This window comes from Columba livia, chromosome 7 (genome assembly GCF_036013475.1).
Source record: "Columba livia isolate bColLiv1 breed racing homer chromosome 7, bColLiv1.pat.W.v2, whole genome shotgun sequence".
NCBI lineage: Eukaryota > Metazoa > Chordata > Aves > Columbiformes > Columbidae > Columba > Columba livia.
The window spans coordinates 39,214,710-39,241,882 of record NC_088608.1 but is presented as its reverse complement, the minus strand read 5'-3'; the positions used below and the strand labels follow the sequence as shown (position 1 = coordinate 39,241,882).

Sequence of the window (27,173 nt, the reverse complement as noted above, 5' to 3'; positions counted from 1 at the left end):
GGGCATTTTTACCTGTGTCCCAGCGCTCTGGAAAGGTGGATGCAGTTAAGAGGAAGAATCTGCGCCAGGGACTGCACCACAGGACAGCCAAAGCGAGAGGGGTTTTGGAGAGCCGCATTCGTTTTCTCCAGCACCACCTTCACTCGGTGTGCACCGGGGCCTGCCTCTCCCACGGGCTGAGCAACGCCACCAGAGCCTGAACTGCGGCTTTTTTCCCGGCTGCATGGACAGATGCCCTGTTGCTCAGTCACAGTTGGTCTGCAGGCTCACTAATCACCACTGCTCCCATTCCCTCGGCATTTCCAGGGCTATGCAGAGCAAAGCAGCTGATGCCATTTAGTGGCTTTTCCTCCAGAGTGCTCAGTCCTGCCTTCACTGCTCTGGCTTGCCAAAGGGCTCCAACACTTGCATTGCTGTGATGCAGACCCTGTAATAATAGTTGGTTACATGGAGAGAATTCGGTTCAGATTTTAAAACCTCATCAAATAGTTAATGACTGACTATTTCAACACAGCAGTTCCTGCAAGACTTGGGAGAGAAGAGAGAGAGGGAGATGGAAAAGTTATTCATGTCCCATCTGTCTGGAACGCTTGTCCCCTCCCTCCCACCCACTGAGTCACTTCCTCCCTTTATATCTCACTTAAAATTTTTCCTTTCCCCTTTAGCTTATGATTAACAGGCACTCACCCTCTGCAATTTTTTTTTTCCTGATGCAATATTAGTTCTGGTTCTATGGATAAATAGAAGTTATTGTCTTGCAAATGCATGTATGGTGTGAAATGCAGTGTATAGTGCATATGTAGCCATGTAAGCAAATATATCAACCACTGCAATATGCAGCTGGTGATCCAGCCTTCCAAACCAATGTACTGCCACAGTTATTTTGTTCCTGCTGCCCAAAACACCACGGGCAGGTGTGCATGTTGAACTGGGAGGGGAAGGTGTCTTAGGGCGGCTGCTACCAGTCCTGAGTGGGGTTTGCTCAGCTCTGGGACCTGACCCAGGTGGGTGTGTGGGATGAGGCTTAAATGCCTCCAGGTGTGTTTGTGAGGGGGAGGGTTGGCTAGCTCGGCTGATTGTCCAGGCTTAAGAGGGCTGTCTTTTAATTAATAGGTGGTGAAGAGTTTTGGAGAAGACTGTCCTGCAAGGCAAGAGGTGGTGTCCTGGGCAAGGACCTCTGCAGCCTGTGGGTAAGTGCTGACCTGGGTACCTCTGACCTTCTGATAGAGGAGCAGGAATGGCTGCAGAAGAGCATGCTGGTGAGTTCATGTGGGAGGCAGCCAGGGTAAGGAGAAGGAGCCTGTGTGCTCCTTGAGCAAGGCTGTGAGGAGGTGCTTGTGAGCTGTAGGCCATGGAGTAGGTGAAAACTTGTAAGGGAACTTGAACCTCCTTAACTGTGTTATTTGAGGTTTTCCAGTGAAGAAGGAGCATGCAACCCTGTGTTCTGTACTGCAGAAACCTTGTATGTGTTCTACCTTCTTGCACACAGTTCAAAGATGGGGTGTTTTATCTATATGGTACCTTTACTGTGGTGGTATAGGGAAGTTTTGCTCTTCATGGATGTCAGGTTGACACCACTTGGAAAAAGAAAAAAAAAAGTTTTGAAGATGAACATTTGAGAAACTACATGTGACTGGAGGAATTCCCATCCCAGACAAACAGCAGTATCGCTGTGTTCAGCTACTAGTTGCCCTCCTCTTTTGTAATCTCCCTTTGTAACAAGATCCCACCAGTTTTTCTGGTTCCCATCAGCTGGCCATAAGCTGATGGGTGATGCAATAACCCGGGTGGCGCGTCCACTCTGGGATTCGCTGAAGGCTGGGGCACAGATGTGTCCCAGAGCCTGTGCAAAGAGCCAGCTTGGCTTCTGCTGGAGGCTTGGGCTGCGTGCGGGTCCTGTGGAGCCCTGGGATGGCTCCATGCCAGCTTCCCAGCTCCAGCAGCTCACTGCAGGGTGCCCGGCCTGCCTCTGTGTTGGGCTGGCATGGGTCCAGCAGCGCTTGCTTTGGCTCTGACTCTGTGTCCCGTGAAAGCAGCTGTCCTGTCCCCTTTATGTAGAGGTGGGACTGGGCTCAGGAGCTGTGGCCAGGCCTCTGGAGTGTCTCTGTTCTACGCACAGTGGGTGATGGTGCAGGTGGGCTGGGAGAGGTCCAGGAACCGAGGGTGGGCCTGTATTTGCTGGATCTTCACAGATCATGGACCTGTGCACAGTGAAACCCCAGTAGTTTCCCTTGAAGAGCAGGGCTGGGGAGGAATACATGGGTCTTGTAGTTTTTATGACACCTAATAGGAGACTGTAAAATGGCCATTGAATTTTATTGCGTTTGTGGAGACTTGATGAGGCCAGGATGGTGTGATGTGTTACTGGAAGCTGAATAACCACTGGTGCTGATGTTGCTGAGTAGTTTTTTGAAAGTGAAGTTTGTTAGTTTATTCTCCCATGCCTTTGCTCTGATGGGTAGTTATGCATTCTTTAGCGGTTTCTTCTTCCAGTTTATTTTTGGAAACAATTTTACACATATGTTTGCAGGGGCAGTATAGCTGCCCTTGTATTATGGGGCAAATGCAATCAGTATTTAATCTGCCCTAGGGCAACCTTTGGAAATAAGACAATAGCCACAATTGTTTATTTTCCTAAGAGATGTTAATGATTAACTCTGAAAAGAAAAGTAATTCTTCTACCTGTCCTACATAAACTTTTGTAGATCTACGCAACAGCAAGATATCTTTAGGTAGTATATGGCTTGCAAAAAGCGAAGCTCTGTAACATTACTGATTTGGCTGCTGGAGAACTACTTCAGCCTAAGATTTTTAGTGCTGCCAGCTGGCAAAAGCGATCATATATGTAAAACCTTAAGCTGAGCCAGAAAAACCTGAGTTCAAATCTCTTGCCAGAGATTATAGGATAGAATGATTAACCTGATTTTATATTTTTGGATAACTATCAAGTGCCCGAATATTTATAGTAATAAATGTCTTCCATATGTGCTGATGCTGCATCCATGGAGTGCAAGAGAATGATACAGTTATTGTCTTACTTGAAGATGCTAATTATAGCTAATCCTATAGGCACATGAATCATGAAACGCTGGCCCAATTTCTGCCAGCTTCTGTGAGATGCATCTGACTTTGCTCATGTGAGCAATGCAGGTCAACAGAGAGCTCAAGGCAAAATTCCACAAGTGCTGGGGATCCTGAGCTCTCTTTTCAGAAGAGATGCAGGCACTTGATATTTAAGCACTTAAAGCTGTAGGTGGGCACTTTACCAGCTTATACCTTCTCAGACTTACTAGTATGTGCCTGGATGCATCAAGATGCCACTGAAAGTATCGTCTTGAACCTACAAGCCATTGTCATGTAGCCCTGTCATCCTCCAAGTCAAAATTGGCAGGGCGCTCTTAAATTCCAGAATTAATTTGATGTCTGCTAGGCTGGTGCAATAGCCATGCCTGGAGCAGTGCTGGGGCCCGTTGGGCTGATGCAGGATGGTACTGAGGGCACTCAGCTACTGTGGAGATAGTGCTTCTCCAGGGACGTGGTGGCTTGCCAGGTCAGCTCTTAAGCACACCTTAACGTCATAAAACCTCTTCAGTGCGTGACTGTAGAGCTGCTTTCCAGTTGGTTCGCAAAAGCAACAGAGGAACTGTGTGAAGGTTATAATGTTGTAATAAGGCGGCTATAAAAACACAGAAAGACTAAACCAACGTTCCAGTAGTTTTCCCTTGAAATAGAGGTAAGCCCGCCCAGACGTCTTCCTTTTAAATACTGACTACTGCATCTGTTTTAAACCAAAAATAATACCTTTTGATGGGAAAAGTTTCAATAACATTATTTGTGCATTTTATTGGGGTGGAGGTTGCAATTATTAGAGTCACCAGGAATTTCAGACATTTAAACACAGCCTTTATTTCTCCAGAGTAAACCACATCCCTGTGCAATTATTCTTCTATCTAAATGCCTTCAAACCAAGTCCTAAACCAGATCTGACATTGGTTGCTGGTGGTCCTTCTTGCAAATCAGCCCTTGAAATGAATGTGCGGGGCTGAACAAATCCCAAAGAGGTTGGGCTGGTCCTGGGGGATGCCGAGGGAGGCAGAGCTGGTGCAGGATGCAGCATCCAGCCCTGGGCAGGTCCTGTGTCTCTGAGCAAGCTGCTCTCGCTCTGGTCAGGTACTGTAGTCTGGGCCCTGCAGGCTTTAAAAGAGTGAGGAGAAGGGTTTGGCTGGTCACCGAAACTGCTCCTTTGGCCATGGGATCTCTTTATGGCTTTTCTTTCAGCTGGCTTCTCACCAGGAAGCAGACAACTGCATCTGTGGCAGAGAATGGGCTTGGCTCAACAGCCAGAACGCACCCCTCTTCACCCTCCCCAGCAATGTTGCCCCTAATATTTTCAGCAAATGTTTTTGGAACTTTAATTAATTTAAAAAATAAATAAATAAATAAATATATATATATATATCTATCTAAGGGGCTTCTAAGGCCTGAATCCCCTTTGTATTCTGGCCTCTCTAAGTCCTGTGTTGGCAGCACAGGGGCTAGGCATTTGAGCACTTTCAGTTTCAGTTTCTTGATGCTTCCAGCACAGCATAAATAACAATTTGGTTCTGAAAGTTTGTTAAAATTCTGATATCATTGAGAACAACAAACCTTGAAGCCAAAGGAGGTGCCTGCCTTACAGTTTAGCTTGGGACATGAGGAGGTGGAAGTTTCCTTAGGAGGTGACTTGAGACAGCAGTAGGAAAAGAGGAATCCTTCTCACCTGGCCAAGGCAGCTTCTGCAGCTGCCTGTTTAAGTCTCTAGCAGATGCTTGCTGGCTTGGAGGGAGCAGGATTAGGCTCATGCTCAAGTGCAAGGATTACAATCATGACTTCTGTCTTCTGCCTTCTGTACTGTCCAGATGTATTTTCCCTCATGTTCTCTATAAGGAAAGTTGCTGTGAAGCCTGAATGATCTATCAGAATGCTGGTATCCTCAGAGAGGGAAGCAGTTGCCATCTCCCCTGAAAGCTTTGGGCACTTTGATACTGGTTGGGGTATCAGGGTCTGGGCTTTTGTGACTCTATGTCAGGTATGCGTGTGTCCTCTCCCTTTCCTCAGGGTAGCAGGATGTTGATGTGCCTTCCCCCCACCCCCGACAGAAACTTAAACAATTGTCAGGAGAAACATTTTTCTTGCTTATTCTTATGCTGATGGTGAGCCTGCAGTAGCAATGGAGCAGAGCAAAATAAAAGGTGGGTCTCAAGCTGTTGATCATCTGAGGGCAAGCAGGTTCCTGGCAGGACTCTGTGTGTGTGCTAGGACTTGGAGGTTTTTGTCTACATAGGCCGGGTCTTGAGTGCACTGTCAATTAAGGGCAGCAATTCAAAGTGATTCACAGCAGATTACGCCAGCCTGTCTCTTGATGGAGCAGCTCTGGTCCTGCGCCTGCAGGTGCTGCACAGACTGCCAAGCCTGGAGCTAGCCTGCAGTTATGCTGTCAGCCCCGCTTAGGTCTAATGCTTTATGACAACTGCCTACCTGTAATGTGATAATGGGCTGAAAACCTCTGCAAAATTGATAGGGTCTCTTGCAAAGAAGGAGAAACTTCTAATGTGGCAGGTCTGATCACTTTCTTAAGGTCTATGTAGACTGCAAGGATTTCTTTGCAGCTGGGAGCCTGGTTTTCCTCCTACCCCTGGCAGGAGGGGCAGTTGTGTTGGTGTCCATGAAGCTGCTGGCCTCCTGCTTTCTCCTGGTGCAGGGAGAATCAACCAGTTGCATTTTCAGGCACTTGAAATGTGTTGTTAACTCTGAAACCCAAGATGCTGTTGGCTTCTGCCTCCTAGGGCTTCCTGTGTTCTCTGCCTATAATCTTCTGCGTTCATGGTGTTTCCAGAGTTTATACAATAAGTTTGGTTATGTTTAATCCCTAAAATATAAATTGTTTTCTAGAATGAATAACGGGTAGTGTTATAAAATAAATGATGCTTAACGTTGTGTAACATAGCCTGTATAGAAGGAGCCAGATTCCTACCCACCTTTTACTGGTGTGATCTGGGAATAGTGGCTTTGTGCTAGGTCAGTGTTAAGTGAGAGTTGGGCCTAAAATATCCTGATGTAGTTTAAAATTCTTCCAGTTTGTTATCCAGGTAAAAGCACTGTGACTGGGAAGCTGCAGTCATGGGAGGGGTGGTCCCTCTTGCTCCAGGGGGGTCCAGGTATGTTCCCTCTTCCGAAACACATGAGCTACAGGCACTTTTCCCCACACCCCCAAGGCAGTTGATGGCACAGCATTGTCAGCATCTTGGTCAGGTTCCTGGCACAAGACTTAATGGCAACAGAAATGTATTTTCACAGCCAAAGTGTTGTCATTTTAGCTGGTGTAACTAGTTGCAGCCTGTCCTTTTCCAGCTGCTCTGCTTCCATCCCAGCTCAGACAGGCCCAGGGCTGGTGTGAGGTGTTGGCAAGGCAGGCACCACATGGGGACAGCACAACAGCTGTGGTGTCCTGGGGTATTTTAGCTGTTTGGAGACAGGCTAGCGCACGTGGGGTGACTGCTGGGGATAAGTGCTAGGCCCTTCCGCTGCAGGAGGAACAGGAGACTGACCCCCAAGGCATGAGTGGTCTAGCCTTGTCCTTGAGAGTGCTGCTGTGAAGCTGGGAACTGGTTCTTGGGGCTGTGGACTGTGCTCTCCAGATCAGAGTCCCCTCCAGAGAACACAGGGATGTTTACACAGAGCACAACTATCCTAACGGCCATGTGATAATTATGAGGCTGCTCCCCTACCACCTTCGCACCCTCCAGAGTAGAGGCCCCCATGGTAGCACTGACCCTGTGCCATTCACTGCCACATCTGTGGGCTTATCATGCTTCTTAAAGAGCCCATAAACCCATTAGCTCTGGGTAAATGATCCCTGGGCTGTCTTTAGAATAATTAAAACCACAAGGCAAACAGTTACTCTGGACTATCAGCAGCATATCAACAAAACTTGTGTCTTGAAATGTGTGTTCAATTTCTTGTTATTAAAAGGCAAGGAGCCATATGTGAAACATTATCATGCATCTTTGTGAAATTAGTGGAACTATTTGAACAACCATTTTGTCTCTATCAAAACAGTGCCTTTTTGTTATTATTATTTCGTACTGCGTAGGAAGGTGAGAGCGCCTTTGGAAAGCAGGAGGGCTCTGACTTCTGTAGTCCCTGACTATACCTGCTTGCTGTGCAGAGGTGGATTCTGGCTGAGAAGCCCAGGCAATGCTGGTCAAAAATGGAGAAAGAAAAGCAAGGTGAAGAGTCGGGAAATCCAGGAGACTCTGCTGCTTTCATCTAACTCCTTAATTGCTCTACTTTGAGTGAGGCTTTCACAATACTTACCGAATTCAGTTCCTGTTAGGGTCAGTAAAAGTCTGACTGTTGATTCAGTGGGAAAGGAAAAGAGACCAATGCTGAGTGTGCTTTGAAATTCCCACCACTTATGGTTAGGAACATATGCTAGAAAAGTGATGTCACTTTTGACTGCTTATGAAATTTCAAAACAGTATTAGACCTTTAAAAAAAAATTAAATCTGGTCCCTAGTTTATTGAACTGGCACTCTGAAAATGGCACTAAATCCACTTAAAGGTCAGGTTTTCTGAAGAAAGGGGAAAAAAGGAGCTGTTTCTGATTAATAGTGACCAGTAACTGTGGGCAAGGTCAACATGTGGCATACAGCCAGGTTTAAAGGAAAACATGGGGTGAATTGTTTTGTCATTAATGGACACTTAACAAAACCTTCCAAACCCAACCAAAGCCCCGAATTATTTATTTGTCTGCTTGGAAGTGCATTTGGCTATTGACACTAGCATAAAAGTCTCTCCTGTAGACCAAGTGCCTTTAGTGCTGGCTTTGCATGGCATACAGAGCATTTCTAACTTTTAATGGATATAGTTGGGGTCTTTTTTGTCTGTGTCTGGTTTTGTGCATGTCTGGTTTCAAGGATGTTGAAAACGAGTACAATCATATTTGGAGAAGATGATCGTTAAAGAAAATGCCAGTGCTTCTTGCCAGGCTTAGTTATCAGCCAAATGGATTGAGATAAAGCAAACAAAACTGAAATAAATATGAAATTAGTTGATTTAGTCTACTTAGTGAAATTGAGCAACATCCCTGATCGTCAGAGCTGAATCAGCAAATATAAAAAAACCCAAAGCCAGTCAACCCTACACTTACAACCCACTTGAGGTTTTCACACTGACAACCTAGTCGCTAAGTATATATGGTCCTCCCACTACTGGTTTGTCTGAGTCTAGGGTTATATTCAGGGATATGACTGTATCACTAGCCTTGCGATCTTAGCTTGATTTTTCTTTTTTTAAACTGAACGAATACATTGGAACTTTTTTACTGTGCCAAGTATTTCTGCTAGAAAATATTCTGGAGGATTCATGTAATAACAAACATGTGAAGGATTTCTGATATGAAAGAGTCTTGCTTGTATTAATATTTTAGCTCCAGAGCGAGATTAACTTTGTTCTACAACTGCTTAAAATCTAAACTCATGTGCCTTAAATTGTGCAGTGGTCAGAACTAAAGGCTCTAGGTACATCTATGCTATAAACGGTAGGTTTAGCATACATAATAATATGAAATATGAGCCCTGGTTACACGCACTCAGCTCTCTTCTTTATTAATGTGGACAAGTGGCTTTTCTCCTTTTTCTGGAGAGCTGTGGATCCTGACTGAAATTTGATGTTTTCCTTTTCTGAGAGGATCTTTTGCGGATCCTTTTAGAAGCAGCAGCGCACAAGTGCCTAAGGTGATATGGACAGAGTTGAAAATCAAGACAGAGAAGCTTCAGAATTAGCTATTCAGCTATACTTGTGTATTAACAGCTGTTAATATGTAATTTCCACTGGTAAATAAATGTATACTCATTGGTTTGTACATTAGGGTTCGGTGTCTCTTTCTCTGGTACGTTACACAGTGCCAAATGCAGAGAACTCAGGATTTCTGCTATCTGGAAAGGGAACTGAACAAAAATGCTTTCAGAGACACCTTCTGAATCTGTGGCAAATAACACCTTTAGCTTTTATGGTGATACAGTAAACTGCAAACATGTCTCTCTAAACTTCATGAATTTGCTAAACTGTTAGCAAAAGATAGACATGTTTTGCGGTGACAGAGAGCAATAGAGTGCCTGAGAGCCATTACTTTGTGTTAGCTCTGGAGGCTCAACAGCCTTCAGAAGAGACTTTCCTTGCATGAAATCAAGCTAACTTGCAAAACACAGGAAGCTTTCTGGCCTTACCAAAACATCTTTTGTGCTCAGTGCCAGCAATGCTGCCATATTAGAACTGAGCAAAGGGCAGTGCCGGATGCCTGGCACTGCCCCATCTTGCCACCTTTCTGAAGATGTCATGGCAAGAAGTGTGTTCCACTTTTCCCTGAGCAGGGCTCAGCTTGAAAAGTGCACCTTGTCCCCGGTCCTTCTGCTGCTATGGGGTATTCTGTGTGCTGCTCACCAGTGAGAGTACTGCAGCCTGTGTTTTCCCGGCACAACCGTAAGACATCCACTCCCATCACCCATCCTGTAGCACAACTGCTAATTAATTGGCAGGGCTGTGCAGAAGAGCGGACTGCACAGTGTTTGTCCTTGGCAGGACACTGCATTTCCAGCCTTAGAGAAATAAACGGGGAGAAGAGTCAGTGCAGAGAGAGGGAAAAATCCACTAATCTCTTAAAGGATAAATCTCTATCTTCCTTCTTTTATGACCTTACTGGGTACCTAGACAGTGGAACTAGGTCTGTTGGCCATCCCATCACTCATTTGGCCTATGCAAGACAAGGTTTGCTCTGGATGTGGTGCCTCAATGTGGGCATCTCGGAGGAACAGCAGCTTCATCAATGTATCCATTATAGGACTTATTAAGTGCCTGAAATATAAAATATTATAGTTCCTGAGGGTGAGGTGCAGGGACATCTCCAGCAGGGACAAAGTTAACAGTCAGAGTCCAAGAAGCTGCAGTTTGGCTGTGGTTGCAGTGGAGATACCAGCCTGGAAAGCTGCCCAGTGTGCTGTTGGGAGAGACCTGTAGTTAGCATGTGACTACTGCTCATAGTGTAGCTGAGGATAATAAGAATGTGACAAAATGCATATCTTTTCAGTTGTTGCAGGCTTTTGGTCTTCAGCTCCTTACAAAGCTGTGGGTAGTCCTTTAATTAAAGCTCCCAATTATGCATTTGACAGAGATCCTGTAGGCCAGCAAGCTGTAATGTTAAATGCCAATTGATTATGGAATGTCTCTGCAACTTTGCAGCCCTGTGATCCACCACATATCAATATTATAGTTGGATGTCTTCTGCAATTGTGTGTAATCAGTGTCTTATTAAATCTACAACATCCCTGTTAAATTATGTGATATGTTTAATAGATTCTGGAGAGCTGGATCTCCGTGTAAGTGCAGTGTGTACAGGGAAGTGGAATTAACTGTAGGGAGAGGAATTCTTAAACTTCATCTGGGGACACCGGGGTATCTCTGGGCAAACAAATCCTTTGAGATGGTGGAAAATCTGGCCTAGAAATGTATTCCTGTGTTTGGGTAGCTGTACATCGGTAGATGCTCAGTTGTACTTGGCATTTGTAGTATAGGCACCTGGAATTAAAGTGCGCGGAGGCTTCCCATGCTCTGTCACAGCGAAGTTTCAGGTAGTTCTGGCCAAACCTCAGTATGAGGCAGGAGAGGTCTGGTAGTGTTGCAACTGTATCAGTTCACCTCATCTAGAACATATCACAAACATGTTTGTGTTTTAGAAAGAAAAGATATGTCTAGAAATGATCTCTTCATTTGTGTTTATTATAATATTGTGTAAAAATGCATGCTCAATTGCTGCCGAATTGCTATAATTTATTACATTATACCTTGAACAACTGGCAAAAATGCATGCATGTTAGAGCTAGACCTGAACTAAACTTCATGCCTTAGAGTGCCTATGTTCTGTGGGAGTTCAGGTGCAGATCTGAGGCACTAGGTGCTTTGCAATAACAAGTCCTGTGGAAGAGTCTGGATGCTAGTGGAGGAGCTGTGATGTACCCCTCACCCCCTCAAACACTGAATGTTGGTCAGGACTGTCAGAATTGCACTTGCAGGAGTTCTGCTGTCTCACCACTACTCAGACATAGACATATTTGTAGGTTTTTTTTTATAGTTCTTTCATATATTTGAAGGTGTATCTCCAGGTATTAAGAAGAGAACTGTATCTGTGCTGAAGTTCTAGCCAGAATGTATTTTCTCCTCCTACACTTGTTTGTTTGGGGATTTGGTTTTCCTGTTCCTATAACATGGGCTTTAAATCTTAAGGACTGAGCACATCAGCAAGTCACCAGGAGAGCTAGTGTTTAGACTGTACTAAAGCACAGAATACTCTTACCCTGTGGACCACTATAAAGCTGGGAACCTAAATTTGTAGCTGTTCCCAAGTAACTCTAGCAGAAATCTCTCACTGAGCCAGGAGCATCTCCACTTGCTCAGAGCCGGGTGGTTCCAATGGGCTGCGCTGTGATTTCTGGGTGCACCCAGTGGCCGGGGACACATCTGCAGCGCTGTGGCAATATTAATTTCCAATGGCCTTTCAGGTTTGGGGAGGGGATGTGGAAAGTCAACATAGCCTGAGGAGGTGGTTAAAAGGTTAGTAACAAGCAATGGAGAGTTTGGTGAGGTCCCACCTACAACCTGACTTGTTGACATGGTCCAGCTCTGTGTGTGGCGGTGATGTGCTCCTGTGCTTCCTCCAGCACAGACACCCCGAGGTCCCTCTGGAAATGCTACCACTGGGTACTTGGCTCCCTGCACAGACCTTTGGGCTGCTGGTGAGCAAAGACAGTTCTATTGCAAAGGCAAGTCCCTCCTTCCTGTGTGGAGGGTCCTTGTGCATCTCCAGAAGCCTGAGCCATGGTCTCCTTTACGGATCTTTTCCAAAATCCCTGCTTCAGCCTGTGTTTTGGAATTTATTGCTGCCTATTTCACATGTGGAGAAGGGGGCGGTTGTTATTATGTTAGTCCATGTTAGAGTTGCCTGTTGTCTGGCACGTGTGGGCTCTATCCCTTAGCAACTCATAGCAGTTTCAGTATGTCAGAGTGCTTCTTGGTCCAGGAATTTTCTAACATCCACAAGCTGGCAAGGGGCAGATTCCACAAAGTGCCAGCCAGCACAGCGATATTCTTCAGGAAGCCAAGGAGTTCACGGCCAGCAGTGTTTGTGTGGGACCAGCCTGCCCTCGGTTGGGTTCACAGCCTTGGAGAGGGGGAAGTGGGCAACACACTCCTCTGCTTCATGTTCCAGCTGGCCTCACATCCCCCATTTAGCAGAATAGGTACTTTTAATGGGATTTCGAATCAAGGGTCACAAATTACTTGCAAAATGATTTGCCCATATTAAGTTGCACTTTAGACTTTCATTCTCAGAGGTGAACACTGGTATATTTATGATCTTGCAAGAGAGAAAAACAGAATTTAATAGAACTTGCTAAATAGAGCAAATGAGACTGCAATACAGCCTCTCTCTGTTATATATTAATCTGATGTTATTAAGTGTTAACTTAACAATGTATTGTATGGATAGCTAAAAGGGGCCAGGAAAAGTCTCTGTGTCAAACATGTAAACAGCCAGGGTTGTTTGGTTGTTTTTTTTATTGGAATCATTAACTGTACTGCAGTTAAATCCTTTGTTTTCATGGATGGTTTAAATTAAATTACCAAATTGTACTTTTTTTAAAAATGTGGTTTTAGTACATATCAAAAGGTTCAATAGAATAATTTGACTGAATGTCTATTTAAAAGGTTTCGTAACTTTTTAAAATTTGATTTACTCAAGTTTCCTCTGGTAAAAAGCTGGAATTGTCTGAGGCTGGTTCAGGGGAAGCATATTTAACGCATCATTTTTGGTGATGCTCATAATGCAATCCAGTGATACTCAGTCATTTTAAGCACATGCATAAAGGTGAAGATGCATAAAATTGAGAATGTGCTCCTGAGCTGGGCCCTATGGGACTTCAGTGACCAATATCTATTGAATCTCAAATACTTGGGTATGTAACACCACAGGTTTTCCAAGGGAGTGCTCAGCTAGTATCTGCAGCTAAGCAGACAGCAGAGTTAATGAAACAAGGATATATATCATTAAACTGTAGAGCATTACACACCAACCTGAGGAGATCCCCCTGTGGCTTTTGCTGCAGCTCAAAGCCCAGGCACTGAGTATTTATGGGTTGCCTATCGATGCAGCTCCCCTTTTCATGACACACACTCCTACGCACACACCTGGCCGTTGCTCCCGTCCCCATGTGCACACGGGGCAGTTCAATAGCCTATGTTTGTGGAACGAGCTAATTTAAAACCACGTGCTTTTATCTCTTATATAAAATGTGTTTATATTGTTCTTATGTACTTTATATAAAAGTTAGATCAAGTCATCCTGAGCCCTGGTAACAGCATCTGCTGGGTAGGACAGGCTGCTGGGCTCCACTGGCTGGGGTTAAGGTAGAAGCTCCTAACCTGAACATGTCACTGGCTGGCCAGTTAAGTACCTGCACAACTGTGGCAAAACTCTCTACAGCTCTTTTTCTGTCTTTTTGTTGCTCTTCTTGGGGTTTATTTTGAGTCTTAAATGTAGAAGTGCTTTCTGGAATTGGTCAGTATGGAAGTATGTTGCACAGGCCACTGGGGGAGCTCAGAGCGTTGTTGTGGCAGGAGTTTTGAAAGGGTGATGGTACACCTCTTCCAGAAACATTGGTGAGAGTTACTTCTGTCAGGGGCCATGGGTCCCCTGGATGCTCCTGCATGTCCTCCTAAAGCAGCTGCTGGGGGAGCAGGAAGAGCAGTGGTGGGCAGCAAGAGGTGGAGAAAGAGAGAGACCAAGAGTAATTACCCTCCTTTGCTGGGAGAAGAAATTTGAACAAGACCTAAATCCAAATATCTTAATGGTTGCAGTTAAAGACAATATAGAACAAAATGTCCCTGTCCTTTCCTCCCCTTTCTGGGAATACTTTAAAAGGAATGAAATGGGCAATCAGTAAATGATTCTGCAAAATACATTCCTGATCTATCAGCGAAGTCAAATGAAATTACCTGAACAATTTAGAGATTAGGAGCATTGTGGAGCTCTAACCCTTCCTTGGGGGAGGTACACCCACAGTTTGTATTTACCAGTGCATAAAAGTACAATTTGTCTCAGTAGGAGGTGGCAAGACTTTCCAGGCAGGGTTGGGTTCCCTTCAGAAGGGTCTGGGACTTGGACAGAAGGTGCTCTTGGGGACTGTGTTTGATGGTATGGGTAAGGTCAGTGTTTCTGCTTTTTAAATTTATTTTTAAGAGGAGCAGGAAGGTACTACAGAGCTATATCTTAGCAACTCGTGCCCTTCTCAGTGCTAGAATGGAATTTCACTCTGTTTGGCAATAACATAAATGTTTATAAATGCTCATTTGCTGATGGTGTGTCCAAAAGCTCTTGCTGGTCTGAAGGGTGGGGGAATAATTGAAACAAATATATCTCTATTTTTATTCCCCACTACTTTCTGTGCACAGAGGCAATTTCCCGCCCTCTCCAGCTCTCTCCAAGGGGTATATAGAAAAGTTTTGTTGAAAGATGCTTGGAGCAAAACATGGAATTTGGACCATCCCATGATTGGTGGATATTCTAAGTCAAACTCAAATAGTCCATTTCTCGCACCCCCTTACAGTTAGTACTTCTTTTTTATTGCATGTCTTAGAGGGTAGAAGTTCTTGCCTTGGCTGGCTTCAGGATTTGGCAGCTGCTTCCATCCAGCAAAGGGCTGGAAGGCTGGGGTTGCTGTTTCATGGTGTTTGCAATCCTCTTGCAGCATGCAAGGCCAGATCCTCCTCTTGTGCACTCACAATGACCATGAAGTTAATCCCAGCCTACAGTGATACTGGAAAACTCTGACCTCTACAACTGATTTCTAACTGCAGTCCTAAAAGAAGAATGGTTGGCTAGTTTGGTTTTTCCGCACGTGCTTAAGTGCATTTTGCTTTCATTATGGGGTGTCAAGTTGTTAATATTTATGGAGTATACAAAAGAATGAAAATTCTGTTTCGTGTTCAATCTGACATCTTCTGGCACCACAACCCTCTAGTCCTGGTAGCAGTTCTGTTTCAATTCGCAGTACTCTTTCGAGATGAAGTGCTTTAAAGCGTGGTTTGGCTCTGAGGAGGGATTCTATACAAATAGTATTCAGGGGGTCTGTCTTTATTGTCTCAAATATTAATAATTTCCAGATCAAATGCCATTTGTCTTGAGTTTGTTTCCTTGTTCTTTTCTCCCATTCTGTCAACTTGGTTAAATGTGTTGCGATGCTTTCAAAGTCAACCTGCTTCTTTCCTTGGCAAATGCCACTCTGCGTGGTACAGTTCTACAGCTCATTGACCTCTTCCACTCTGGAGTAGTTACCTTTATAGAGTCCTAAAATTACATTTGGCCCTTTGAAGGCAAACGCGAGGCTGATGTGGCCCTGGTGAAAATGAGTTTGACGCCCCTGCTCTAGACAGTCCTTCTCACCACAAGGGTATAAAGAACTCACAAGTGTGAGTTTTGAAACAGTGCCCTGCAGAAGCAGCAAGAATTGGCTTCTGGGAGCTGTACCAGAGGCGGGTGCACTCATGCTCCAGGGCCGGGTTTGCAGACATGCAGGATGCCGCGGTCCCGTGAGCCTGTGGTGGGACAGGATTCTTGCCTTGCTCTTGGAAAGCTCTGCCTGACCACACACCGGCACTCGTCCAGATCTGCTCAGCCCAATCCAAACTTGTTGAGGTTCTCCCGAAGGATCACTGGGGGCTGATGTCATTGCTGGCATTGCGCTGAAGTGCCTGGCCCTGGAGGCCTCTGCAGCTCCAGCAGCACAGCCGTGCATGCTGACAGGGCTGAACTACTACTGCTTGGAAGGTTCTTGGGTCAATGGAGCTTGTTCTTGTGGAAACAAAGGATGAAGACAAAAGCCACCTTAACGCTGCCTTTAACTGTGTGCATTTTATGGCTCGGTTGCAAAAATAATCAAAAAGTATCAATAAAATTCTCCAGAAAGCTGGGAGGAAGGAGAGATTGTTACTGAAAAGGGTATTTAATTCCCTTGTTAAAACAACCCATAGATCTTCAGAAAGTGAAGGAACATTGAATGCTGCAAACTGTGTGCCTTGCTAACACAGGTGTTCAGAGAATCACAGAATCCCAGAATGTCAGGGGTTGGAAGGGACCTGGAAAGCTCATCCAGTGCAATCCCCCCATGGAGCAGGAACACCCAGATGAGGTTACACAGGAAGGTGTCCAGGCGGGTTGGAATGTCTGCACAGAAGGAGACTCCACAACCCCCCTGGGCAGCCTGGGCCAGTGTTCTGTTACCCTCACTGGGAAGAAGTTTCTTCTCAAATTTAAGTGGAACCTCTTGTGTTCCAGTTTGCCCCCATTGCCCCTTGTTCTATCACTGGTTGTCACTGAGAAGAGCCTGGCTCCATCCTCCTGACACTCCCCCTTTCCATATTGATCCCCATGACTGAGTCCCCCCTCAGTCTCCTCTTGTCCAGCTCCAGAGCCCCAGCTCCCTCAGCCTTTCCTCACACGGGAGATGCTCCACTCCCTTCAGCATCTTGGTGGCTGCGCTGGACTCTCTCCAGCAGTTCCCTGTCCTGCTGGAACTGAGGGGCCACAACTGGACACAATATTCCAGGTGTGGTCTCCCCAGGGCAGAGTAGAGGGGCAGGAGAACCTCTCTGACCTACTGACCATCCCCTTCTAACCCACCCCAGGTACCATTGGCCTTCCTGGCCACAAGGGCCCAGTGCTGGCTCATGGTCATCCTGCTGTCCCCAGGACCCCCAGGTCCCTTTCCCCTACGCTGCTCTCTAATAGGTCATTACCCAACTTATACTGGAACCTGGGGTTGTTCCTGTCCAGATGACAGACTCTACACTTGTCCTTGTTATATTTCATTAAATCTTTCCCCGCCCAACTCTCCAGCCTGTCCAGGTCTCTGGATGGCAGCACAGCCTCTGGCGTGTCAGCCACTCCTCCCAGCTTGGTATCATCAGCAAGCTTGCTGACAGTCACTCTATTCCCTCATCCAAGTAATTGATGAATATATTGAATAATACAGGCCCCAGTACTGACCCCTGAGGCACTGCACTAGATACAGGCCTCAACTGGACTCTGCCCCATTGACCACGACTCTCTGGCTTCTTCCCTTCAGCCAGTTCACAGTCTACCTTGCTACGTGATCGTCCAGACCGCACTCCTTCAGTTTAGCAGCGAGGATGCTGTGGGAGACCGTGTCAAGTGCTTTACTGAAGTCAAGATAGACCACATCCACTCCTTTGCCATCATCTATCCACCTTGTTATGTCCTCATCAAAGGCTCTGAGGTTGGTTGAGCATGGCTTCCCCTTGGTGAAGCCATGTTGACTGCCATGTTTATACAGAAGGTACTTGCTCGTAAGCATGTATCATTTGTAATCTGTGCTTTGCATGTAGTGCTGAATCTATGAAATGTAGCACGGATACACTGTAAAGAAATGTTGACTCTTGAAGTATTTTATAAATCTAATGTAACAGTTGAATTCTCAGTTGTCTGGAAAACCTTCTTCCAGTAAGTGCACTGAATTCCCTACTAAGATGTTATTCATTACTTAGTATACTCACTCAGGCACACATTGTATATCCATAAGTCACTACATGCAAAATACTCATTTGGACAAAATCTCTCCTGGAATAAGACCCTTTAGAATAGAATGATAACACCCTAAGAGTACATGCTAGATAGTTTCAAATTCTTATGCATTTTTTTTATAGTTCATAACTGTACTGTATTCTACTGTTGATGAGATACTCTAGTCTTAGTAGATTTCTTAGTGAGGATTTGTGTTTTATTAGTAGGACATAATCACAAATCCAAAAGAACTGGCAACCTTGGGGTTGGGGGTCATCAGTCACTTAGATAACGACTTGTTATTGCCAGTGACCCTGTAAGTACAGATGTTAACATTAAACATCCTCCATCACGTATGCTCCATGCCACACTCCCTGGTAGCATTTAATGTACTCTACACTGGCTGACTGGGATGTAACATCCAAGTTAATTTGCAAACTTTCACGTTTTCTGGCACATTTCAAAGTCCATCCAGACACTTTAGCTGGGTTATGGTGCCAATGGATTGTGGCCTTTGCTCCACAGGAAACCCAGCTTAGCTTCTGCCGCACTCACCTCCTGCTGCGAGCTGTGTCCAACGGCCAGGAACATAGAAACCAGGTCTTGGTTTACCTGATGGAAAGCTTGGGCTGAAATGTTGTGTGGTGGTCAGACTGTTCTATTGTCTCTCCACGTTTCAGCGACAAAATGGAAGAGTGTTCTCAAAGGCCCTGTCCCCGAACACGCAGGCAGGGTGCACATTTCCCCCCCCACAATCCCAGCAAAAAGTACCAGGAATGAATTTATTAGTTCTTAACACAGTTGGTCTTCTGCTTTCTGACATTTGATTTGAAACACACCTCCAAGTGTGATCAATGCTTGGTTTGCTGCCTGGGAGGGGTTGTAGTTTGAGGGGAGCCTAAGGGACACTTTATGAGCTATTAAGTAACTCATTAACTAGCAAATTGCATACATGACAGGACAGACCCAGGTAGGCTGGGATGTCTTCTGATACAGTGCGCCACGTTTTAAAGATGCAGCAAATAAATGTTCACCTGATGGTACAACAAGCGCTCCTTTCTCCTCCTACAGACAGCGTGTCTTTTTAAATGGCAGAGGCACACTTTACTTTTGCTGCTGGACCTTTCCTAGGAAACACACCTGCTTGTCCTATTACTAACATTAATGCTATATAAAGCTTTCTGTGGAAGCGGAAAATGTGCAAGAGAATTGTGTAAGAGAGTTGGATTGTTCTCTTACTAAAACACTCTTTTTTTTTTTTTTTTTTTTTTTCTTAGGCTCGATGGTTAGATCTGAACATACAAGCTAATTCTATCAGTCGGTGGTGGTTCACACCTTTACCCTGGAGTTTCTGGGTCAGCTGCAGAACATGTCACAGCTGTACTTCTACACCCCCCTGTTCCTGCTATCTCAGCACCTTTCAGGTGTAGCTATGGTGTACAGAAGTACTATTACTCATAGGTTTTATTTACAGAGAAACTGAGGCACAGGGCACCTGAGGATATTTCCATGCTGCAGCTGAAGGGAAGAGCACAGGTTTACATATCACAAACATACTGTGTGATACTGTGATATGTACCTTTATTAGCCATAGCTTCTTGACATGCTTAACAGTGTGACAGCACGTGGGAACACCGACAGCAGCGGGGGGACCTGGATACAGATTATTTGCTGTCCAGGGCTGTGTGCCCTGTTTTGGAGCTGTTACTTACCTTGCAAGGCCCCTTGATAGCACATTCTGCCATCTTCCATTAAGAGGTCTGGCAGAAGTGTCCATAGTATCTCCTTTAAGTCTCCCTTTTTTCATTTGCCAAATTAACGAGCTCTTGCTGCTCCTGTGCTCCGGTCAGTGCACCCCAGTGGCACAGGAATAACCATAAGGTCAAAATCATAGAGAAGGAGTACCCATTTGTGCCAGGAACAGACACTTCGTATTCTCAGTAGAGAAAGATTGTGAACGCTTTTAGGGAAATTCTTGATTAGAATGGTGTTGCTAATGGAGAAAACGGGCCATATGTGGTTTTGAGGCAGGGAATTAGTTCACGTACCAGTTGTTTTGGTTTGATTCGTAAGAAATTTGATTCATTTGATTCTAACTTCATAAGAAAACATAAAAATTGGGATAATAACATAAGTGTTGAGCCTTGCTTCCTTGTGGATTGTCATGATTAGTAGGAAGTGCAGATAGAAGGGAAAATAATGAGCAATACCATTTCATGGTTTGTGTAGACCATTGCAGACCACTTCTCTTGATAAACTGACATCCTGACTGCACCCACGAGCAGCAGGGATTCCCTCCTCAAAGTCCCTGCTGCTTGTGGGTGACTTTGACGTTTTCAAAAGGGTCTAAAAGTAGCACAGAGGTGTTTGTGCAGTGAAACGTAAACCAAAAGGCGTGCTTTCTGTTCGTCTCCTGAATGCAACGTCACTAGAGACAAAAGAAAGTAGGATTTGGAAAAACCTGGAAAGCAGTTGTCAGCCTTCAGTGTGGCCAAAGCAGATCTGGGGTTCTTAAACCATTGTGTATGTGCAGTTTGGTCGGAAATCCCCTTGAGGGGACTGGATTTGTGGGGTCTTAGCATAGCTACGGTGCTTTGGTGAAGCAAGAGGAGAAAAGCTGCTGAAATTACCCTGCAAATAGGAGGAAACTAATTACATTTTTTTTTTTTTTTTAGCTTACTTTGAGTCCTACGTTTCCTAATGCAGGTAAAATATTTTATAATGCGTACTGTATGCAATATACATAAATTACAGTTATAATGCAAAGCTATTTGGACATTATGATATAAAATAAAAAACATTCTAAGTTGATAGTATCAACATTCTTAAGCGCAGCTATTGGTAGACTAAAATTCAGACGCACCAAACCAGAGCCTTAAAAATTATGAGACTTTAGAGTAAAAGCCAGGTGCACTGGGCTTCTGTTTAAGCACTCCTCCCCTCCACAACTGGGACAGCTTACAGTGTGTGGTTTAACCAAATGCAGGTTAAAATTCTCTCACATTGAGCTGACTCATGGGTGGTGCTGTAAGATGCTTGACGAATATTGCAAGACTCCTGCTAAATATTTTGGCAAGACTCCCAGTTGCATCCAGCTGATTGATATGCATCAGCTTTAGGGGTATTCTGGAAAAGGGGGCAGTGGCAGAGTGTGAATGAAGTAGGAACAACAGAGTTTGTTCCTTTGCAAGTAACTATTTTTATTGCTGATTTTCTCCCACATTGATTTGGTTTTGTTGTGATGGGAAACAGCTGAGGCTGGAAGGGACCTCTTGAGACCATCTAGTCCAAGCTTCACATGCAAAGCAGGGTCAGTTTGAGCATTTCTCATGGGAAAATGAGGCTGGTTACACCAGGCAGTGCATGTGGGTTTGAGCGATGGAAGAAAATGCGCTTGGCATTTCAGAAAATTAATTGCTTGAAGTCAACTAAAAGGCGAGGAAGAGGAAGAAAGTGTGACAGGCTCTTAGGAAAGAGGGTGGCTGGCTTCAATGACTGCTCCTCAAGTGTTTACTCTAAACATGCTTTTAGTGCCTCTGATCAAACACCTTCACGTGTCTGTATCTGTTTCCAGCCTTAGTGGTAGACAAAGCACCAGAAGTATTTTGCTGGGCTAAATAGTGATAATGAATATCTATGTACTTTATATATATATGGATATACATACTTTGTATAGTTAGATATATGTGAATGTATGTGAAACATGCAACACAGAGATCGCCAGCTTGTTCAGCAGGTAGAAGGGAACAGTAATATCTTCAGGGACAGACTGACAAACTGGGGCAAAATAGGGAAAAATTGCTGTCTCCTAGTCAGGAGCAAGAACCTGGAGGTGTCCCAGCAATTCCAGTGCCCAGCACTGAGCTTGGGCTGTTGGTGAGGAGCCAACGTTCCTGGCTGGCAGGAAGTCTAAGTGTTTAAAAATTCATTTGTAATTGAAGTGAAAAATGAAAATCTCAGCATCTTATGTGAAGCAAATCCAGGGAAATGTTGATTATTTCCCTAGGAATTGTTCTATTAGATTTAATTTTAAATGTAATAGTCATATTAAATATGAAATGCATGGCCACGAAGGGTCAATGTAAATATTTACTGTAGCGTTAACTATATGATACGATTGCAATGGAATGTTTGGACTAATTTCCCCATTACAGTTCTATCATAATCGACATGTTTCGCCAAACATTATGATTTGCACAAAATGATACTGATCTTTTTCAAGAAAAACTGTTTTAGTGTTTTTCCAGGCAGCTGTGACGTGGAGGGTGGAAGTCAGGCTGACCTTGTCCTGCCCAGCATCCTGCAAACCGCTCTTCTCTTGGTTCGCTCTGCCAGAGGAAAGTCTTTACAGAATCGGAAAATTATTCTCAAAGAGGCCAAGCCTCTCCTACTGCTTTCGCTGTGTGTGTGTGGTGGAATAAACATCTGTTGGGCCAGTTCTCATTTGCAAGCGAGGGCAATTACCCGTGGCACAGGTGTGTTGTCCTCTGAAAGATTTTATTTCTCTCAAATGTGGACAAGTCTGCAAATAATTTGAGGCACTGCTCTTTTATAGGCTTACACCCTACTGAGGATAATTACTGAGCTTTTTTCTGCACCTTACTGTATCTTTGTTTTATTCACCAGAGGAAAACTCCCACTTATGCTCCTCCCATTTGCCACATAAAAACTCTCTTTGAAGTGGGAATACAAGTCACAATAAGTTTATTGTTAAAGTAAATTAGCACCGAATGAGAACACAGTGTATGTTTATTAGCCAATACATTTTGGAGAACGAGCCATTAAATTCCAGTAGTTTGTCTCCTGTCTTGGTGGTTCAGGGCTGGCTTGTGTAAGGGTTTGATAAGAATCAGTGAGAGAATGAATTGACCATCTCCTGCAAACAAAACACTTTTTTTTGATCTTTCTGCCTCCAAAATACAGAACCTTTAGGGATGTGTTTCCTTTCGTTGCAGGCTGCATCTGCAGATGATTGGAAACACACCTACAAGTCCCAGGATGTTCACATCCAAAGTCTTGGAACTTCAGTTCTACATAAAACTCTTTGAAGTTCATTCTCATCTTTGCAAATGACTGATGGAAATGACTGAGCATCTGAAACTTGTTAGGAACCTAATCCAAGGACTCCCGTTTAGCTTAGTGGCTTTTGGATCAGGCCCTTGCAGTGAGCTCTCCTGAAATAAGGGACATTTGTTTTCTGTGTCAGTTTTGCTCCATTATTGACTGGTAGGAATCTGAATTGGTCAGACAAAATGTAGTGAAATTTTTTCTTTCCCTACATGTGTTGAAATAAAGTGGCAGCACACCATAAAGTGGGGTCTAAAACAAGGCAAGAATAACAAGAAATTTGTGGGCTTCAAAATTCCGAAGGAAATTGCGATCCTTGAAATGTGGGCTGGACTCCAGGGCTAGTTTACACACCTGGCCAGTTTTTGGGTCCTGAGGCTCATCCTGTTGATGAACATAACAGCAAGTTTGCCTGGCTGGAGGACAGAGGATTGCTAGCTCCATGCCTTCTGGCCCACGCTCCCCTTGGTTTGCACTGGCTTTAGATTTACTGTGGGTGCAGAGCACTCAGCAGAGCTGCTTAAGGGAGAATCTCCTTACCATAGGGTATTCCTGTATCGCCCAACTTCCCAGAGATCTCTGCAGGGCACTTGAACAAGTTCTCAGGGCCTGGCTCAGGAGGGAGCAGGGCTTGAGTTTGCTGACCTGCCTTAGTGTCCTGGCACAAAGCAAAGCTAGATGTGGCCCATACAGACGCATCCTAAAATGGCCTTGTGTGCATCTGCGGTGAAAGCTTAGGAAAAGATTGTCAGCTGTACCACTTTTCTTTCCATGGGTTGTTTGGAGCTGACACAGAAAAACTGGAGAGCTTATATTTTCTTCTGGTTTAGTCACTCTGAACTCTTTATTTGTGCAACCTCTTTTGTAATGGCCGTTGCACATAGGATGCAATAAGTCTGGCTTTGCCCATCAGAGCTCTGGCTGGTGTGAAAGAGCGGTGTGAGCTGATTTCCTCTGGGCTGTGACGGTTCCTCAGGGCTGCAGACACCCGTGTCACCTGGCAGGCGTTGCTGCAGCCCTCAGGTTGCTCTGGTCAGCACTGGGAAGCCAATGCAGTGAAATATTTCATGCTCTAGGAACTGAAGTGCTAAATGCAATCCACTTGGGAGCACAAGGCCAAGTAAAGCATTAACACCGGAGTTAAGCCAAACCAATTCAGGAATAACTAATATTGTTGACTTTGCTTGCACAAAATGTCACTTTCTTTGAGCTTCTATTCTCTCCCCCAAGAGCGGGTTTAAGAGTAAACACAAATATTAGTCATCTTTCTCCTATTAATTATTGTTAAAGATTTAAGGGATCATAGACTTTGAAGTTAATGCCCCATTCAATGTGGGAAAAGGCAAAACTGTGCATCCCCAGTGGTGTTGTTCTTTCTGGCTGGCTGGCTGATCACAGACTGATTGTCGTGCCTTGCGACATCACTGTATGTTGCTTGACTTCAAGGTGGCAATTGTGAGATGAAGCAGGTTTCAGATGAAGAGAGCGCTAGCGAGCACGCCTGCATGTGTGCACACGCATGTACGTACTCCTGAACATACAGATGAACAAACGCAGCATCAAATGCGATGAATAGTTTGGGGTATAATGGTTGAAATATCTTGTGTTATATCCATGTAGCTATACCTGTATCAAAAAAACTGCTTTGCACTTCTGAAAGCATTGATAACGTAGAGGTGGACACTTTTCCTGCAGTAATGATTCAAACTTACAAACTCAAATTTATGAATGGATTTTTTTTCCCATTCCGTCTAGAAAAAAAGAAGGAAAAAGAAAGACAGAATGTTTTGAAAGAGTGGTTTCCTTTTTGAGCAGACCTTCTTAAGAATCCTCCTGTTTATTGTAAAATTTCATTTTCTTAGTATTTCTGCTCAGCCACTGAACCCCGAACTCTGTTGTTTCCGCAGCTCCATTTGTAGTAAAAGCCAGGGAAATTGCTGCCTAGAAGTGGGATTTGCCCCTGCGTTGCCCACCTGCCCTAATTACCACCCTCCAGGGCACTCTAGGGGGTTTGGGGCTCCACCTGCCTTAGAGCTGCTTGAATATTGTGAGAAGGAAAGGGAGGGCACGGATTCTGTAGCCTGCTCTGATGTTCCTGTATGTGGGAGTCCCTGATGCAAGAAGTCCTTCCCTCTACTGAAAAAAATCTTTAAAAAAAGTGTGGTTCGAATTGATATCTACAATCCTGTTTTGTGCAACAACGTTTGTAAGAATTAAACAGCACTTCTCACTCCTTTCTGAACTCCTCTGCCTGTTCTGTGACAGCAGCAGGCTTGGAAGTGACTGCTGATTGTGACAGGTGAAAGCCACGAACACGGAGGGGCTGGGAGGAAAATGGCATCGCAATCTGCCATCCACCCCGGGAAGCAGAAGGGCCGTGGTGCTGTGCCAGCGCCTCCTCCGTGCTCACTGTTTAGGGGCGAAGCGGGAGCTGGACTCTCCCGGGACTGCTGCTGAGCTTTAGCACGGTTCAGAAATCAGCTCTTTTAGCCAAGGAGAGAAGTTCCTGGAGGCAGCGTGGGTTCGGCAGCAGGAGCCCAGCGCCTGGCGGTGGGCAGGATGAGGCAACGCTGCAGAGAACCACTTGGCACGGGCAGGTGGGCCAGACAGCAGGAGTGCGGCACCATTTGCTCCACGCCTTGGCAGTAATGAGACACCTATTGGAATTCTGCACACTCTTTAAAGACCTTCTGTGCGGAAAATCGTTACGTTTACCGTAATCCTTTTTAAGTGAAAAACCAAACTGGAATCTTCCCTGCTGTACTTATTTGTGGGCTTCCTAGGAGGCTTTTGGAGGCTTTTGTGAGCCCTGTTGCTTTCTGGATGGAGGTGCTGAGAGGTAGACAGCTACTGCAAGCGATGCACAAACCGGAGAGCGTTGTGCACGAGGGGGGTAGGGTTCAGTGTAAAGGGCTGTTATTTGACTTGACAGTCAGGGTTGGGTTTTTCCAAGTGGTTTCCCTCTGTATGTGCATGCTCTTAACAGCACTGTTGCCACACATGCAGGACAGAGCCAACGTGCCATGGATGGACACACACGAAACCTGAAAGGCAGAGGAATTATTCTTTTGTTGGGGGGGCATGGGGTGCCCTGCCACTTAGCTAAGAACAGGTGTAGCATCCACCGTAGTATTAGAGCCACAGGGCAGCACGAGAAATGTATAGTCTTGTGCATGGAATGGTAGGGGGATGGAAAAATGTCTTTTAAAGTGTAATAACACCTAGGTTTTATAATCCTGCCCAGCTCGGGCTTGACAATTCTTCTGATAGCCCAAATACTATAAATTTAGTTGAAGATAACAGAACAGATGGGAAAAACATATGGTTTGTAGGTAGTGTGTGGTGGTTGATATTTGTGGTGCATTAGGGGAATTTATTTTATTCTCTCTCTTTCCCTGTGGAACTTTTTTGATACTTTCTTGAGTTCTTTGTGCCTTCAGGTGAGCTTAGGGCTTTGCAAGTGTCTGCTAACTTGGCTTTGTTGAACCAAATTATCTGTTGCTTTGTCAATCTCCCTTAGAGTTACAGAGTTTGTGTATGTTACCTGTAAACTCATGTTTGAGCCAGTAGAAGGTGGGTCACTTAAAGCCCCATCAGTTATTCCATCTGTCCCATCAGTATCTGTGGAGAGCTTCAATGGACAAGTGATACTGTACTGAGACTTGTCTTTGCTCAGCTGCTTTACCAGTCCTCCACATGAACTGCTTCCTTTGGTTTTGTTTAGAGAAAACCTGCCTGTTCTGCGGGGTGCTGCTGGAAAAGCACCAGAACGTTAAGCCCTGATTTACTTGCCAGTCTCCTCCCCAACAAATTTGTGTGTTATGTCCGAGCCAGCTCCAATGCTCAGCTTTTTGTGTGATGGGAAACCTAGGCAAGTCAGACTGGGTTTAGAGCACAGTTACACAAACGCTTCAAGTGTTTGCTTATGGATACCTGAGAAAAGGTGCATAAGAATACCAGTCGTGGTTACAGCACAGATTTATGTTTAAGGGAAAAGGACTTTAGAGAAATGTACGTGAGGCAATACATTTGCCCATAACTTTAAGATGCTTGAGAAGAACCCTCTTTTCCTTTGCAAATACCATTCGACAGCTAATCTTGCCATGTGGCTGTAGTTTGAAGGGCAGGAGCACACCTTTGCCACAGTAAATGGACAGAATAAAGTCCATCTTCTGATGAAGGATGAGATCAGGCTTGAACCAAACTCAGCCTCAACTGTCCCACTTTGGTGAATTCATCTGAAAACAATTTATAGGCTTTTGACCTCAGCTTGAGCCAAGGCTTCTCCGTATTATGTCCGGCTCCTGGAGATGGGGAGTATGCAAACACCCTGATGAAATGAACGCTGTAAACATTTTCTGTTTTGTAAACACAGTAAATATGTTGCCCTGTGGAGTAGATGGCACGAAATGCACAGCACCAGGCTTTTCCTGATGAG

The 27,173-nt window shown here is 44.8% G+C and overlaps 1 long non-coding RNA gene across 1 annotated transcript; it reads left to right on the top strand.

Moving 5' to 3' along the window:
• Window positions 1-843: 843 nt before the first annotated feature.
• On the top strand, window positions 844-25,381 carry LOC110359874 (uncharacterized). The gene is made up of 4 exons (XR_002415357.2): window positions 844-1,190; window positions 20,344-20,374; window positions 21,905-22,143; window positions 22,624-25,381. It is a non-coding gene; the product is annotated as an uncharacterized LOC110359874 (long non-coding RNA).
• The last annotated feature ends 1,792 nt before the right edge of the window (window positions 25,382-27,173 follow it).